A 16,238-nucleotide genomic window follows, 5' to 3' on the forward strand; every position below is an offset into this window, starting at 1 on the left:
GAATATACATTCATTGTATGGAATTATAGTTGAAAAGCAATGGACCAAGTTGTGTTTTATGATAATTGTGTTTTTTTTATGGACTAAGTTGTACTGCGTTTATATTCTTAAATAACTTGGTAAGAAGACAAATAGGGACATTGCAAAATGCTGATTATTCCTCAGAAAAAACGAAAATGTTCACTTAAAATGCCATCTCGTGTATTTTTACTTGTGATTGTGTTTAGGAATTTCTTCGTACTTTATGGTGTAATGAATTACTTTTGAGTAGAATTCGTTATTTTGTCCAAAATATGGCATGGGGATGAATGACCGATATAATGTCCGTGCAAGCACAGTAGAAGCCGTATACAAGTAAAGCCCTTGGGGGCAAGGCCCGTTTTACGCTCATTTCTGATGCTTGCTTGTATCAGAAATCGTCTCGTCTTCCCCCCACCAGTGCAATGTAAGCTTATAGTGCTCATGTTGGGGGCGTGCTCATTAGGTGTGCTTATATTCAGATTCTACTCAAATGTATTTGTTATCCCAACTTCTTAGTCAAGAAAGTTTAACTGTCAGGTTGATGCACAGGTGAGTGAATTGATTAAAAAAAATACGTTCTTGAATGTAAAAATCGTACATGGTTGACATCTGCACGACCCTAAAATACAACATTGGAGAACAATGTGTGTGCATCAGAATTTCGTGGGTTACTCTTAAAATTGTGTGCATACTGTGAATTAATGAGCATCTGCTGAACATTGTACTTATAACACTGGGTTACAATTTCAGCAAGAGCGATCCTGACTTTAGTTAGATAACACTGGTCAACAAAAAAATAATTTATTTCTGGCCTGGACTTTTGCAGCTGTTTTAGACTAATTTCAGGGTGCTGATTTCAAATGTGATCTCAGATTTGCTCTATCACATCTCATTTTTATGCTATCGGTATACCCCATTTTCATTTATTTTACCCGAAATTAACTCTGTCACTTATAATCGTAAGTTGTTGCGAGTCAGTGACTGCTTTAGTGTTAAAATATGGTGCTGTATTTTTAGGATAGTGTGTTTATAATATAATTTTATGTACATATCCACATTTATTTAATATTTTTCTTCTGCAGTTTTTATTGAAAATGCAATATTTGATATCTTAAAAATCTGATGTGATGGACAAAAACTGATGCCAGATTTGAAATCAGCACCCCAAAATTACCTTAAAACCGTTGGAATACCTTATGCCAGAAAAAGTGTGTTGACCAGTGTAATCAGCCAGTGACGCTATCCAGGTTGGCATTGGTGATGCTGGCTCATTAGATGCCCTGTGCAGAGATAACTCTTGCAATGTCCCCTTTCAATTCATAGAACCCCAGTGAAATTACAGAGTAGATGTGGACAAGAGATACAGATGCCGGGAGAAGAGAGACATGCATACAGAGGCATTGTAGTGAGATGAGAGGAGAGAGATTTAGACAAGACAGATTTAAATATATTAATTATATGTTTATGTTAATTAGCTTGTTATGGCGAGGTGATGTAAATTTGAGTTGATTCTCTTATGTACACCTAATATTTTATTAATTCAGGGCCCCTTAAGCTGATTGGGGTCCTGAACGTTTTCTTGCTTCGAGGATCCCCTTACATTGTCCACTGCAGGTCTAAGGGAAGGTGTTTGTGCCACTACTGGTTAATCAAAGCCTCTAATTATTTTAAGCACCTGAGTAAAGATGCTATTGTTGTGGGATTTGGACATGTAGCGCTGCCTCTAAATTGGACACTTTGGCTGTCAGGATGTTGAACACGTGGTCCATTGCAAGGTCCTTTGAGATTAATTCAGTAACTGGTCTTAATGTAAATCTCACCCATAAACCTGCCATGCAGTGTGTCGCCCTTTATAAATGCACCTGCCGAATCAATTTTGCAAACAAATGAGCTCGTATCCCGCACTTATTTTGCTCACAACCAAATGGAGTCATCGATATGCGAGGTTTGTTCAATTTTTACGGAGACCAATGCTCATTAGTAATACTCGCCAAATTACTGCTCAGCGAGCTCAATGCATCTTCATACCACTGTGGCTAAGTGAAAATGTGTTTTGATTATTTCACAAACTCATTCAGCAAGCGCGCACCAACTTAATTTTCGTTTGGTAATTATGTTCGGCAATTGTTGCTTGGTATCACGTTGCATCGCATTGCGGCAACATTTCTTTGGAACTGTGGAGTAAACCGAGGATGTCCTCATTTTGACAGTTGCCAGGGAAATTCCCGGGGATATTTTTTTTTTTACAGCTGGGAAAATGCTCCTGCTAAAGGCTGCCTCCCGAATTGGACCCTGTGGATATGCAGAGGAATTCATTTAATGGGGGAATCCGCAGATTGCTCGAACAGATAAGTGCGTCCAGAAAGGAAAATATTACTCTGATGAATGACACACAATGGTTCTCCTCCCGGGAAATGGACTTGTGTTATTGACATGATGCCTATGAATGTATTTAAAGTGCCTCCAGTTACAAGGCTGACAAGAACATGTACAAATCCAAGTTTGGACCCCATCACGTTGATGACTATTAGACCTTAAGTCATAAACCAGTTGTGGTTGGTTAGTGCTGGCTTCTCTCTTAGCCAAAATCAACTCTGAATGTTTAAATACAGTGCGTGAATGCCTAGAGGATTAATTGCATTCCAAACTCTTCCTACCTCAGAGTTAAACACTGAATGTGGCGTGTGTGTGTCTGTCTGTCTGTGCGTCAGTACTCATGCACTGCTGTGCTCGAGCGGTCGTGTAGCAATTAGCGTGCTCGGCTCAGCGAAGGTTCGGCCACCCGAGTTCGATTCCTGCTCAGGACCACCACCAGTGGCGATATTCTAAACCATCACCGCTGGGGAAACAAAGGCGTGGTGTTGGCCACCCATCCCCCTCGTGTGCCGTGCCGACCTTCATAGGTGCTCGCTAACAGCACTTGCCTCAACAGTCAGTTCAGGCTACACGGGGGATCTTTGTGTGTGTGTGTGTGCAACGCGCGGCTGTGCTCCAGTGAATGGGTGCGGCCCGCTCCGTGTGTTGCTCCCACGGGAGAGTTCCCACGCCATCCTCGCTATCTCCCGTGCGCACCATCGGCGCTTTAGAATCTTCGCAGATAAAACCCCGGCCTCCCTCCGCTATTATCTTTCCCTCCCTACGCTCGGCAATGCGATTGCATTCGTTGTCTAAGAGTTTCAAACAGTTTGCCTGAAACTTGTGTTATCCAACATTCGGCCGATGCTTTGCTACCCTCGGTGAAGTTTATTTTACTTTGAATCACGCTGCATCTAAAGACAAACATGTAGAGCTCGAGCACATTGAGTTCTAGATGCCACTGCTAGATGAAGCCTCCTGTAGGAGTTTTACAGAACTGTTTGCAGGCCTGTCGGGAGAAATATGGACCGGCACGTCATGCTTGCTGAGGAGCCCTCATTATCTTCCCATTCCCCATCGCCAGTGTCACAGGGAGCAACTTTGCCTCGGCCTACATTGCACTCAGTGTTGTAAATATTAACTTTGCTGCGCTCGTCATGATCGTCATCAATCAGCCCATGGTCAGTCGGCTTCTGCGTGAAAGCCTCTCCAAGGTTCCACCGCCTCTCGCGATCCCGCATTGCGACAAATCTACCCAGCCACCTGCACTACGAAAAGATGTCAGTGTTCTCTCTGCCGCTTGGACGTAATCTTGTGGAAGTTTGTGCTTTTGTAATTTTTTTTTGAGATGGCAGACTAGATCCCAATTTTTGTTTTTCGAATAAGTGAGGTAGGTGATGGAGAGATTTTGTTACGTGTTATTGTGGGGCCCCTGAACTTTGGACCCCTCCCTCCATCCTCCTGGGCTCTCATGAGGCCTGGGTGTTTGACAGCACTTGCCTCCTGCTCGCTGCAGTGCGACTTATGAATGGGAAGCAATGCAGCCTTTTGGCTGACTCAGAGGACAACAGGTCCTGCCATGCGTAGCTTCATCAGTGGTGCCTTCCATGGGTAAAGTACTCTTAATTTCTACATCGACTATCTATTTAAATGTGGATCAGCAATACGCACACAGACGAAGAAGACCTAACAAAATCTGAGAGGTGTGCAGAGGGATGCATATCTTGGAATTATACTGAGATCTGGATGGGAAAAAAACACATGCACTTTCACAGAAATTATATTTACGATTGAAGTAAAGCAAATGGGCTTTGGGCAGAACACATAGCTTAGAAGGGGGTAATGATGACGCTGACTTTATGGATGAGACTGCTGATGGAATGGCAACCGAATGAGAGTAAAACAAACCCAAGAGCAAGTCCCCTGTAGAGGAGTGACATGGAGTCTGGTATTGCAGGAGCTCAAGAAATTGTGGCGACAACATGCTGGGGAAGGCTTCATCCAGCAGTTGATAGACAATGGTCAACGACGATCATGATGATGTCTCCGAGCGTTTAAAGAATCATGTTTCACCCGTGTGTTTGTGTTTTCCCCCCTCAGACTGACGAGAGCGCATGACCGTTCTGTCCCGTGGGACTGCAAAGCCGTCCTGCAAAAATTATAGGTGAGGACGGACAGCATGAAACCTTGTGTGTGTGTGCTCACAGACCCAAACACACATACATTAAGCAGCTTTCGCAAATATTTAACATGGCATTTGGCAAAGAATCCGTAACCTATTCATGCTTCGACAAAAAAAACCCAGTCGTTTAAGTAAATACTTTCTTTCATAATCTGATCTGTAAATGGCAAATTTACAATTTTGACGGATGCGATTTGAATTTCATGAAACTTTCCCTGCACCTCTTTGTTGCATAACAAGTGTCATTGTATAGAAATGTAATTTAAGCCTGACCTTTCTATATTGCAAGAAGTTATGGGAAGGGGTGATTTATTCAAACTTTCTCAGATTTCTGTTGGCAAAAGAATTGCCAACGGAATTTCTGCACAAATAAGAATAATGATAAAAAAAATGTCTGCACAATACGACGCGTCAACATTATCCATCTGTTTTGTTGTGGCTAAACCGACTTGTCAATCAAATTATTTCCTTTCTCATGGTCGGCTTTTCAGACAAACTAAATAATCATAGTTATGTTTTAAAATAAATTTTAACAAAGCTCAGCACTCTAAATCGTGTTATTAGTATCCATAGCTCGTTCATATTGCATTAGGATTTGTTTATATCTCAGAGTCTATTTTGACATTTAGTTGTGAAGTGAGCGCAATCATCAGTTGGTTCATGTGTTGCAATTATAATTCCATTTTCATTTGATTGCTTCCCATGTCCTTGAACCTGCATTGGATGAAATGATAATAACAATAATGATACCAATGTACATCCCTTGCTCAATCTACTTTTGGATAATAATAATAATAATGAAATTCGTATCGCTCACAATATATCACGGACATAAATTACCTTGACTCTGAGGTGTGGGGCCTAGCTGGAAACGCGTGTCGACTCTAAATAGTAAGGAAAAAATCAAAGCACCCAGAGAAATATACAGGCGTCTGGGTTAGGATCGAACCTTCGGCCTCCTGTATACCAGGCCAAGTAGCTAACATCTCGCCAGCGTGTGCGGGGCGACAAGAACTAGAGCGACAAACGATATTGGTGGCAGGCCTGCACATGCGTTGTCGGTCGTGGTCGGTGATTTGGCCCCGCTTTACAACGCTCGTCAGTGACGAGGGTGGCGGCCTAGGCTCCGCTTCAGACATCGATCGTGACCGATGTTAACCCTGGCAGGGGAATTGAAGGTAACGATTATCTGAACCGGTTCTGGGCCTCCCCTGTGTCGACTCAGCCTCAAATGAGAACTTGGTGCAGTGTGTAAACATCACCATTCAGGAGACAAAGCTGGCCAGGCGTGGTGTTGGCCACCCACCCCCTCGTGTGCCGTGCCGTGACGGCCTTCAGAGGTCCTCGCTATCAGCATTTGCCCCAACACTTTGTTCGGGCTATACTTGGGGTCTCTGTCTGTTTGTATTTATATTTTACTAGCTTGTTTGCCCGTCCTAGCACGGAAGCTGTAATATTTACGATTGTGTGTTGTGTAAACTTAATGGCAGTGAATCTTGCACAACAGTATGCAATTAAACACTTCACTGCATTTCACCGTAGCACTGTATTAATGGAAGTTAATCTAGCACAAAACGAAGTCATAAAACACTTCGCTGCAGTTCACTGTAGCACTGTATTAATGGCAGTGATTCTTGCACAAAAATACGTTATAAAAAACCTCACTTCATGTCACTGCAGCATTGTATATAACTGACCTTCAATTTGTTCAAATTCACTGCTCTGACATTTTATTCTCTTCTGCTTTCGGTCGCTGGGGTTGAAATAAATTGGAATTCGATACAATATCTGGAAAATCACCAATAAAAGTATATTTTACCATAATGTAGAAGCATAAATTAGACTTACCTTTTGTCTCAAGTGCTGAAGAAATAAAGACACCAAATCCACTTTTTTGCTGCGTATAATTATTTCTGAAATTCACTTTCAATAAAGAAACGTCAAACTTAAACCGAATGTGCGAAGAAAAAATATTTCCGCTCGACCTTCTGCGCGAGTGTAAAAATCCACCCGCTCATGAATATTAATGATGGGGGGGGGGGGGGTGCGGCATGTGGAGTGACGTCACGCGCGTTACACACAGACATTTTTGGCTCATTATAGTAGTAATACAGAGAGGCACTGAGTCGTAGGAAGAGGAAAATAGGAATGTCTTGAGCCTGGACTTGAATATTGATATTGAGTTGACATGAATGCACCAATGTACACAGTTATTATTAGTATTGTCTAGGGTATCATGGTTTCCTCCCTTTCAGTCGAATTAATTGTCATGACTCAGATTGTGGTGAATGTAGCAGCCTCTAGTGGCTGGAGAGATGAGTTGAAACCAATACTTACAACATATACAAATCTAAATACATGAGGTCTTACACGCGCGATTTAATGCACATATCATGAGCCGAAGAATCAAGAGCAATGGGATCAACCTTGTTCATCGTTACACTACTACTAATAACTATAACCAAGTGAAGGCGCCGATGAAAATGTAAATATAACGTGTGGTCTGCCATTAAAAGTCACGCTTTGCACTTATTTAAACCTTGATCAGACCCTTGTTCTGAGAGAAGAGGAATCATCTTTGTTTGTGAATGTACAAACAAGCGTCCAAACATTTATGAACAAAAACAAAATGGTGCGGCTTTTAGCTCATGTGTGCTCGTATAGAAATCTGGTCTCATTCAGGGGGCCCCCCACCCCCTCACAATCTATGGAGGGGGCCGCAGACATTGTTCAGCCATCACTCACGTGCCCGGGCACTCGTGTAACCAAGCAGCAGCCCGTGAACAAGCTGACGTTGACTGCCCTCGGCTACAGAATTGGCTTTGAGGGGGGGGGGGGGCAGGGAATGTGAACGAACAAAATGGACAAAAAATAGACCACCACAAACTCGACGATCCACAGCCTGCGATGTTACACATTCGTCGCGTTTTATTTTTGCTTTCAAACTCCCAAGCTGGCTAAATGGGCCAAGTGAAATGGGGTGTGGGCTGTGTTCCCGCGCTAGTTTTTTTGTTCCTTTCACGCGAGATTCTCTTTTTTTGTGTGTCTTGGCTGGCTCGGCGACTCCCCGGGAGGGCGGTTCCCGTGGGCGTTGGGCTGTGAACTGGGCCTTCCCACTGATCGACGCCCGTCGCGCCTGCGTGAGCAGGCTTTGGGGAGAATTGGTGCGCAAGGGGAGCACAGACACACTTTGGAAAGTTGGGAGGTGTCCTGCGAGCGGCTACTATTTAAATATGGGCTTTATTGTCTCTGCAGCTGTATGGCACGTTTAATAGGCGGTCAGTGCATCGTGCACTTTCAGATGCGCTTCTGCGGCCGTCTGGAACGCTCTTCCTTCCAATATTAGGAAGCCACTGGAGCTATGGATTTTAAAATCTACATTGAAAACTCATTTCCTTAGAAATACTTTTGTGTTTCGTTTGCTGTCCTTCCCCCCGCACCTCTGATGAGCATGGTTGGCTACGTACAGTGCGAAAAAAGTTCAACATGCATATGTAGTGTAATAGCGCTGGCTGTTGGACAGCAGCGGCAACTGTGGTGGACAGACAGCACACACGCCGGTGAGGGTGTGTTGGCAGAGCGGAGGAACTAGGGCAAGGGTCATGGAGGACCCCATCTGGAGGCCCCTGGAACCTGCTGGCGGGTTCGAGAAGGGAGGCGCGGTCAGGGCGGAGCCAGGCCGCGCTGGGAGGATAAAAGGAGCCGAGAGCGGGGGGTTCGAGGCTGCCGGTTCTGCGAGTGGACTCGTCTCGTTGTCACTGTCGTCTCGTCGCCGTCGTCGCTAAACGTCTCCGCTAGACACTGCACTACAAAGGAGAGTAGTTGGCTATCTCAGTCAGCGCCATCAGTGTTAGACGGCCGGTGTTGTGTACAGGCTAGGCTGAGCTGCTGTGGGGAGTGTGTGGACGAGACCGTGAAAGTTGTTAATAAAGAAGGTGCTTGAATCATTGACACTACACATACATGAACACTAACATCGGTAACAAGTCACCCACTTCACAAGTTTGGTCAAACAGCCCCCATGCCCGACATGGCATCAGGGGAGGCCTTCATCCAGCAATGGATTGAATGTGCACAAGGTTGTGCATAATTATTTAATTTAACTATCATTATCGTGGTGATGATGATAATCATGGTGATAATTAAATATAAATCTTATTGCAGCATTTTAGGTTCCATATATTTCATTTAAAGTGTTCATATTGTACACAGGATAATAAAGTAATTTCATCCAGCAGTGGACTGACAAGGGGCTGTAACTTTATTTCGTTATCATCATCGTCCTTTGCTGTATGACAATAAAATTCCACCGGATAAATTCAATTCAGGTCATATTCCCAATTGTAAATATATATATATAAATCATTATTCCATCTCTGTTCTTGTCCGTGGGCACGGCGAGAGGGTTAGAGAGTGGCTCTTCGCTGTAATTCTGTTTGGAGAGGATTGAGACCCTATTTACTGGAGGTGTTCAGACAGGGTGGGGGAGGGGGGGCCGCCTTGGCCTCTGAGGTGTGACTCATTACCAGGTGTTTGATCTGCAGACACTGGCACTGCGCAGTGAACGGTGGCGACATCGCGATCTCCGACCATCCACGCTCCTTCACCCACCTGGAGGAGAGAGAGAAACAAAAACAAAAAACACTCAGAACATTGCTCGCTAAACGTCGCCCGCGCGAATATTAAAATGAAATAAAGTACGTCGATTCCTGCTGTTTTCTCCGTTGCATAATAATTGGCGCATCTGCCTCATCGGACTGAATAGCAATGAGTTTTCCATGCAGTGGGGGTTATAATGTGTGAAAACAAATAAGCACTCGATGCCTCCGAGTCTGTTCAATTAAATGTATCTCAAATGCAAGATAAGTAAAACATACATTTTATACTTTTAATTCGTAATAAAGCATTACAGTTATAACAAAAATAATTACAAGTGCGATTATTAGTTTGTTTAAAGAATAAAGTGTGTCATTGTCCAGTTTGTATAGGTTTTATATACGTATTAAAGTAAAATTATTGTCATTGCATTGGTTTAACGAATTTCTTTTAATAAAATGAAATGCACTGCTTTGCCCCACCTACATTGGGATTCAGCCAACATACTGGGAGGTTACAACACTTATCTTTCCGCTTGGAAATCCCTCTTGTCGATTGTCCCTTCCAGTAATGCTGATTGTTGCTGGCCGCCTGGTACGTTAGGCCTCTGAACCTGTACTCAGTACCCGTGAAAAACCGTTAAAGCAACAAAAAATTAAAGAAAACAGAGTTTAACATGGGGTCAAAAGGTCTCCAACGCTGAGCGCGAACCGAAGAGGAATTTTGCCATGCGCAATAATGTTAAGCGCTAATGTAAATTTTACTCGAGCCTTAAAAAAAACAGCATGCCTTATTTATAACGAACCGTCAGCTAATGTTGAGTGCTGACAGCGTTGATATGCAGAACGCTCTTAAGAGAGCGGCCACGCTTTATTGCCCTGGGAAGTTTATGTGCACCGTGAACGTGCGTTAGTGGCGGCTTAATATTTAATTCGATATATCTGCTGCGAACTAGAAACGAGACCCGCTCAAGTACATTCCTCGCAATCTGCTGCCCTGTGCTTCGCTGTCAGAAGGCGTATGGACGTTTGTTTACATGGTGGTCACCGACACCCTCTGGGTGAGCTACAGATGAACTCCATCTCTACCTAATCCAGAGCGTGTCGGTGACCTCCTGTGGACACTAAAAAAATAAAGACATCGTCGGGGTCGGGATCGAACCCACGATCTCATGCGTACCAGGTGAGGGAGATAACGTCTCATCTTTTTTAATGAAATGTATTACTTCGAATCTAAAACACCTAACTAACTGTAAACTTCTCTTGTATAGTAGGAACTAATTTGTAGGTAAAATTGAATCAATCAAAAAAGAAGGAAATATGAAGGATTGAAGAATTACAAACGTCGCCAGTTCTACTTTTAACAATCAAATGTTATTGTTAGGAACGACCAAAACCTCATCAGATTTTATTATGGAATATAGTTTCACCTTATAAGGTTACCATTATTTTGCTATACGATACCAACAGCATTTGATTACTCAATAATTTTGACTGCTATAGTTTGTCATCATCACCAGTACATGGATAGTTAATTCTCCCATCAATGTTTTTTGACTCTTGCTTTGTAGAGCTTTGCCAGAAGGTGTCCTTGAATTCAATTGCCTTAAGTTCCGTGAGCATTCTGTATTAAATTAGTGTGTATTAATGTTATTAATTAAAGAGTCATTAAGCCCCTCTCAAGGGGTCGAGGCTGTAAGCAATCACTGTGACCAAGAGGGCAATGGAAGGAAACAAAATTTAATGTCGCCTCAGGATACTTAAGTAGACAAATGAGACATCTCTGGTGACAACATGTCTGTGACGACCATAGTCTTAGGCGCCACGGTGGCTAGGAGATCTTAACTACCTCGACTGGTATACAGGAGGTCGTGGGTTCGATCCCGACCCTGGCGCCTGTTGTATATGTGGAGTTTGCGTGTTCTCCCCGTGATCGTGTGGATTTTTCTCCAGGTCTTCTGGTGTTTCTCTCCACATTTTAGAAACATGCGTTGAGAGTATTTGGCTGATATCAATTTCCACGGGATAAGCCACTTCGTTTGGCTATCGTTTGTGGCCATGTCACTTCTGAAAAGTGCTATACAGCTCAGCGGGCTTTACCTGGTGAAATAAAAAATAGTTTAGTTTGAGTCACGTTCATTTCCAAAGTGCAGGGAGACAAAGTTGAAGTGGCATGTGCAGTTCTGGTCAAATCGGCACAATTTGGTGTTAGAGAATCTCTTGGGGGGCTGGTAGTGGTCGTGTTGGTGGTGGGGTGATTAGACCAGAGGGCCTTGTGCACAGAGCAGTTTAACGCGATGCTTTTGAATTGCACACGCTTTGAAGGAAATAACACCCTGTCCAGCCGTGTCCAAGCGTTTGGTGAGACGACTGAAAAAAGCCTAGACAGTTAATTAGTGTTATCTGTTGTCTATTTCTGTGGCTTATTATCCGTACGACTGTGTTTGGTGAAAATGGGCCATTCACGCCGGCTATCGCCAACCGTTAGCGAAGTGCTTTGCCTCATCTCGGCGGTAACTGTCGCCGCTCACGCTGATATTTGTTCGTACTTGCATCGCCAATGATCTATGTCCACAGAACAACGCAAAGCAGGTGCTTTATTTTCCCCAAGAATGGACAATTAGACTGAGCGTCTCATCGTGTTATTTTTTTTATCATCATTATTATTAGTGAATATTTACGATATATTTTTTTGTATGTTGTTCATTCAAATAAAAACTTGAATGTGTCAATCGTTAAAAACTACACTTATAAGTCTCCTATACAAGTGCATTATCATTTCTTTGGAAAGTAATTAAAAACCACTGCCGACATGCGCACTGCACACGCGTTTTTCTTGAATCGGTGAATCCCGTGGTTTTGTATCACCCCCGCTTTATGACCAAGGCCCAATGCATTCACGCGGTGAATAGACTCTCACATCTCCTGTTTAAGCCCTTAATCCCATTCTACACGCAAGATGCATGGTTGTAGAGTCCAGTGAAATCTGGATTGTAAAGAGCGTATCTTTTGTTGGATCGTGATATGGGTGACTATTTAAATCCACTCTGAAAGTCTGTTCCTACGGTTGGACCAGGATGTTAATTTGAATGTTATGTGCGCTATTGTTTGGCACGGACACAGATGAGTGATCCGGTTTAAAAGTGTGCGTGTACACACAAAACCACAAAGAATCCGGCTACAGGAATTCACATTAACCCGATGACTGCGTGGTAGCATCACACACAAAAAAACCACACGCACATATCTCACCATGCACAGCTCAACATATTCATCATGCATATCTTTTAACATTAGTTTGATAAATCATATGTAACATCCACAGTTGACAAATGCCAGCAGTAATAATGGGTGCACAGGTCTCATGATGACCTGTATTGGGTTAGATCGCAAACATGTGTCGTAAACCCGCCTCCACCCGACAGAGCCGATTTGGTAAGGTTTGCCACATGAATTCAACGTGTCAATGATGTCCACGACTTCAGCACACCGCTGCGTTCGAGAGCAAACGCACAACGTATAAAATGTGAGTACCACATTTCGCTGGTGATTACAAGCAGCTAATACAGCATAATAGAAGAGAAAGCGTTTCTAAAATTATCCACCCCCTCCAAATAAAAATGTCATCATGAATAATAATGGTCGCAAAAGCCCACGTGTTAAATACATCACGGTCTACCAGCACGTCTCACGTGGTGGGGTAAAGTGTCCGTTCTCCGAACTCCTCCAGGCGTCTGGCCAGTATGGAGGGGTAGGCCAACAACTCTCTTTAGGGGGTTCTCTAGAGGGGCGTGCCAGTTGAGTGTGGGGTGCTTCTGCCAGCAGTGGCACGAGGAAGCAATTGCAGGGCTTTGCCTAGTCACTTGACGCCCAGAACAAAGCAACATTCACACCACCGTGTTGGCACACGTGTCCGAGTTTTGGTGTAGCGGGTTGTTTTTGTAATTAAGAGTGTTCTGACTTGTTTTTTGTCTGGGGGGGGGGGGAGTTGGAGACTGTCGATGCAAACTAGTTCGCAGCTAGCCAAAGCAAGTGTGCAAGCGTAGAAACGCCGGGCATTTGTCTGCCTTGAGGTTCTGTTTTTCTGGCGTTTTTTTCTCCTCCGAATTAGCCCGCTGGCACAACTCGCCACCGTTGAGCTACAGCGGCGAGATGGTAACGACACGGGGCTTGTGATTTAATGAAGGCCCCGTCGGGGGTTCTGCTGTCATTTCTACGACCGCTTGATATGCAAATCTGGATTACCCCTTCGGCGTGCTAATTCGAGGCATGAGACGGGGGTCGCCCCATTAGATTTTTTTTTTACTTTTGCTCGCAATGGGCAGTTTCACGCCGATAAGGATCGTTGGTCATGCCAAAGCATTCGGGCCACTCTTACTTAAGCGAAGCTTGTCTTGGCTATCGCCGCTGCAAAGCACACTGTGCGTGTTTTCGCCCCCTCGCGATTGAATATCAAAAATATAAATATATTATTACAACGCAAGAGGGTGCGCATGAACTCATATGTCTGGTTCGCACGTTTGTCATGGATCACTTCAAGCTGCTCGCGGATGATTAATCATGCAGACTAAGCTTCCGTGCGTAGTTTGTCTGCTTTGAAATAGGTTCACAAGCGATTTAATGAAATAATTGTGGTTGTCATTCAGTCACGATGCCTCGCTCGCTCAATTGATGGCTTGTTTGTGATATGTTCTTTTCACGCTAAGGCCTCATTTTACGTATTTGATCTTTTTTTCAAACTTCTGTTTGGTTTATCAGCAGCTCCACGGGATGCGCCCTCATCTGGAGCCGTCTGCCTTTTAATGTCGTCACTGCATAAGGGGGGGGTGTGCCTTCTTGGAAACTGTCGGCGAGGATGAATGCTTGTACCGTCGGGGTTGAGTTGGCGGTACCTGGGGGAGGGCATCCTTGGTAAGCTCTGAGAACGGGGACTAATTGCAGATTGCAAGCCCACGAGAGACCTATTCCTTTCTTTCAATTGACTTTAATCTCTAGGTCTCCCTGATTAAAATTCTAACCAATTCATGATGGAGTGTGGCACTAATTTGGTTGTAAACCTCTTCGTTGGTTTACAATTCGATACTAAAATTAACATATATAAAGGGTAGTAACACACTGCCATTGTTTAAATATACTCGGTGATTTAATTGTGATATTGTTGCACTGAAGTCTTTATGGATTTCGCTGCATTTCATTTCCAAAGTGGCAATTTCCTCTTATTATTATTATGGCCCCTTGTTCCCACATTGCTATGGGATCAGCTGTTTGGGTCTGTTCTCCGCTTCTGTCTGTCCTAACGTCGGCATTCATTGCGAAAATGTAGCCGTTGAGTGGATCGCCAAACTCGACATCCCATTATAATCTTTCACGTCACGCAAAATAAGATTGAGAAAATTATTCTAACAAACGTATCGGTTTTTCTCTCCGGGTATTACAACGACTGGCTACATACGGTGCGAAAGAAGGTCCACGTACGTACATGTTGTCATCAAACTGGCAAGGTTGACGCCTTGACTCCGCAGACTTGAGATGAGCCGCAAAGGTCAAGAGTTGAAAGTGGGCGAGCCAAACCATTTTGGAATCCTGACGACAGCTGCCGAGAGCAGCGGATTAACACTCCGTGAAGAACCTCGCATTAATTGGATGAGCACTGTAATGGCAGCGGCACCTGCTTCGGTCCCGGTTTCGTTGTCACCGTCTCTCTCATCTCTGCTCGTCTCCCGCTCGAGGTAGCGGCAGCTGGTCCACCAAAATCAGAAAAGCGAGACGGCGGGGAGGGCGCGAGCCGGGCGAGCTCCCGTCCTGCAGACAGCCCCGCGACAATTTGCGATCGACGCCTTGCTCGGCCAGCTTTGCATCGCATCGCTCAATAGCAACGGCGACATTGATGTATCTACAAGACAAACCCGAGGTAGCCTTTACCACCATCGCTCCACCCTTCCGTACACCCCCCCCCACTCCTACAAAGCCTCTCTCTCTGTTGCCCACTCCACCCCACGCACATATCCACCTCCATCCTGCCAGCTTCAACAGTGGATTTCATCAGAAAACAGAATGTGGACAGAGGACCGCGTCTACCCTTCTTCTAGACTTTTATCACCGGTGGGTTGTCAGCTGTCGGCGTATCTTCGCTGGCCTTGTTCAGACAAGTGGTATGCGGCTTATCTGAGCGTAAACACATTTGAAAGTTGCCTTCTACATCATTTAACCTCCATCCTGTTTAATTGGTCAGTGCTAATATTTCCCCCTCTCTGATATGTCTTATCTGATCAAGCTTCTAATTTAATTGGTTTATTCATGCCTTTTCGAATGCGTGTGCGCGCGTGTGTGTTTCGTTATCATACATTGTGAAGAGCTGCGGTGCATTGCACTGCTTTGGGGTTGTCTTGCATAGCACCGCAGCTATCAACTCGGCAACCCGAGTTCAATATTCGCTCGCGGTCGCCACCAATTATAATTATCTGAACCAGTTCTCGGTCTCCCCTAGGTCAACCTATCCTCAAATTAATACCTGGTGAGATGTATAAACATTGCCACTGCAGACAAATGCAGCCGGGCATGGTGCTGGCCACCCGCCCCATGGTGTACCATGGGTGGAAAAACCCGATTTATCCAGCGGCAGACATCGGGTTTTTTCTTTAATACAAGTAAACCCAATTTCGGGGAATTAAAACCTGGTTTAATTAATACGAGACTCTGATCCAAGGCTTAGGCTGCTTCCTCGTCGGTGCTGCTATCGTACTCGGGGCCGTCGGGCACGGGGTAGTCGTAGAATGCGGCGGGCAGGTTGGTCTTGATGAACACGGGCTTCTCCTCCACAATCGTGGGCGCCAATTGCGCAAATGGGCGGAAGCAGGCGGGCCGCTGGCGAAGTGCGGCTCTTCAATTAGAACCAATTAAACCGGATTTATCCCAATCTCAGGTGATCGGGTTTAATATAAAAAGACAATTAAAACCGATTGTAACAAACCCGACTGTGCCACCCTTGTTGTGTACCATGCCAGCCTTCTTAGGCGCTCGCTCATGGCACTTGCCCCAACGGTCTGTGGATGCTATACAGGGATATTTGTTGTCCGTGTTTTGTA

The 16,238-nt window shown here is 44.5% G+C and overlaps 1 protein-coding gene across 3 annotated transcripts in view; it reads left to right on the top strand.

Moving 5' to 3' along the window:
- LOC144732291 (teneurin-3-like) overlaps positions 1-16,238 on the top strand; it is a 417,468-nt gene that overhangs the window by 48,865 nt on the left and 352,365 nt on the right. For all 3 annotated transcript variants that reach the window (XM_078613736.1, XM_078613738.1, XM_078613737.1), the window contains exon 2: positions 4,477-4,540. The gene's annotated coding sequence lies outside the window, so the exon portion shown is untranslated. The remainder of the gene's footprint in view (positions 1-4,476; positions 4,541-16,238) is intronic.

Source organism: Lampetra planeri, chromosome 42 (assembly GCF_965212315.1).
Source record: "Lampetra planeri chromosome 42, kcLamPlan1.2.h2, whole genome shotgun sequence".
NCBI lineage: Eukaryota > Metazoa > Chordata > Hyperoartia > Petromyzontiformes > Petromyzontidae > Lampetra > Lampetra planeri.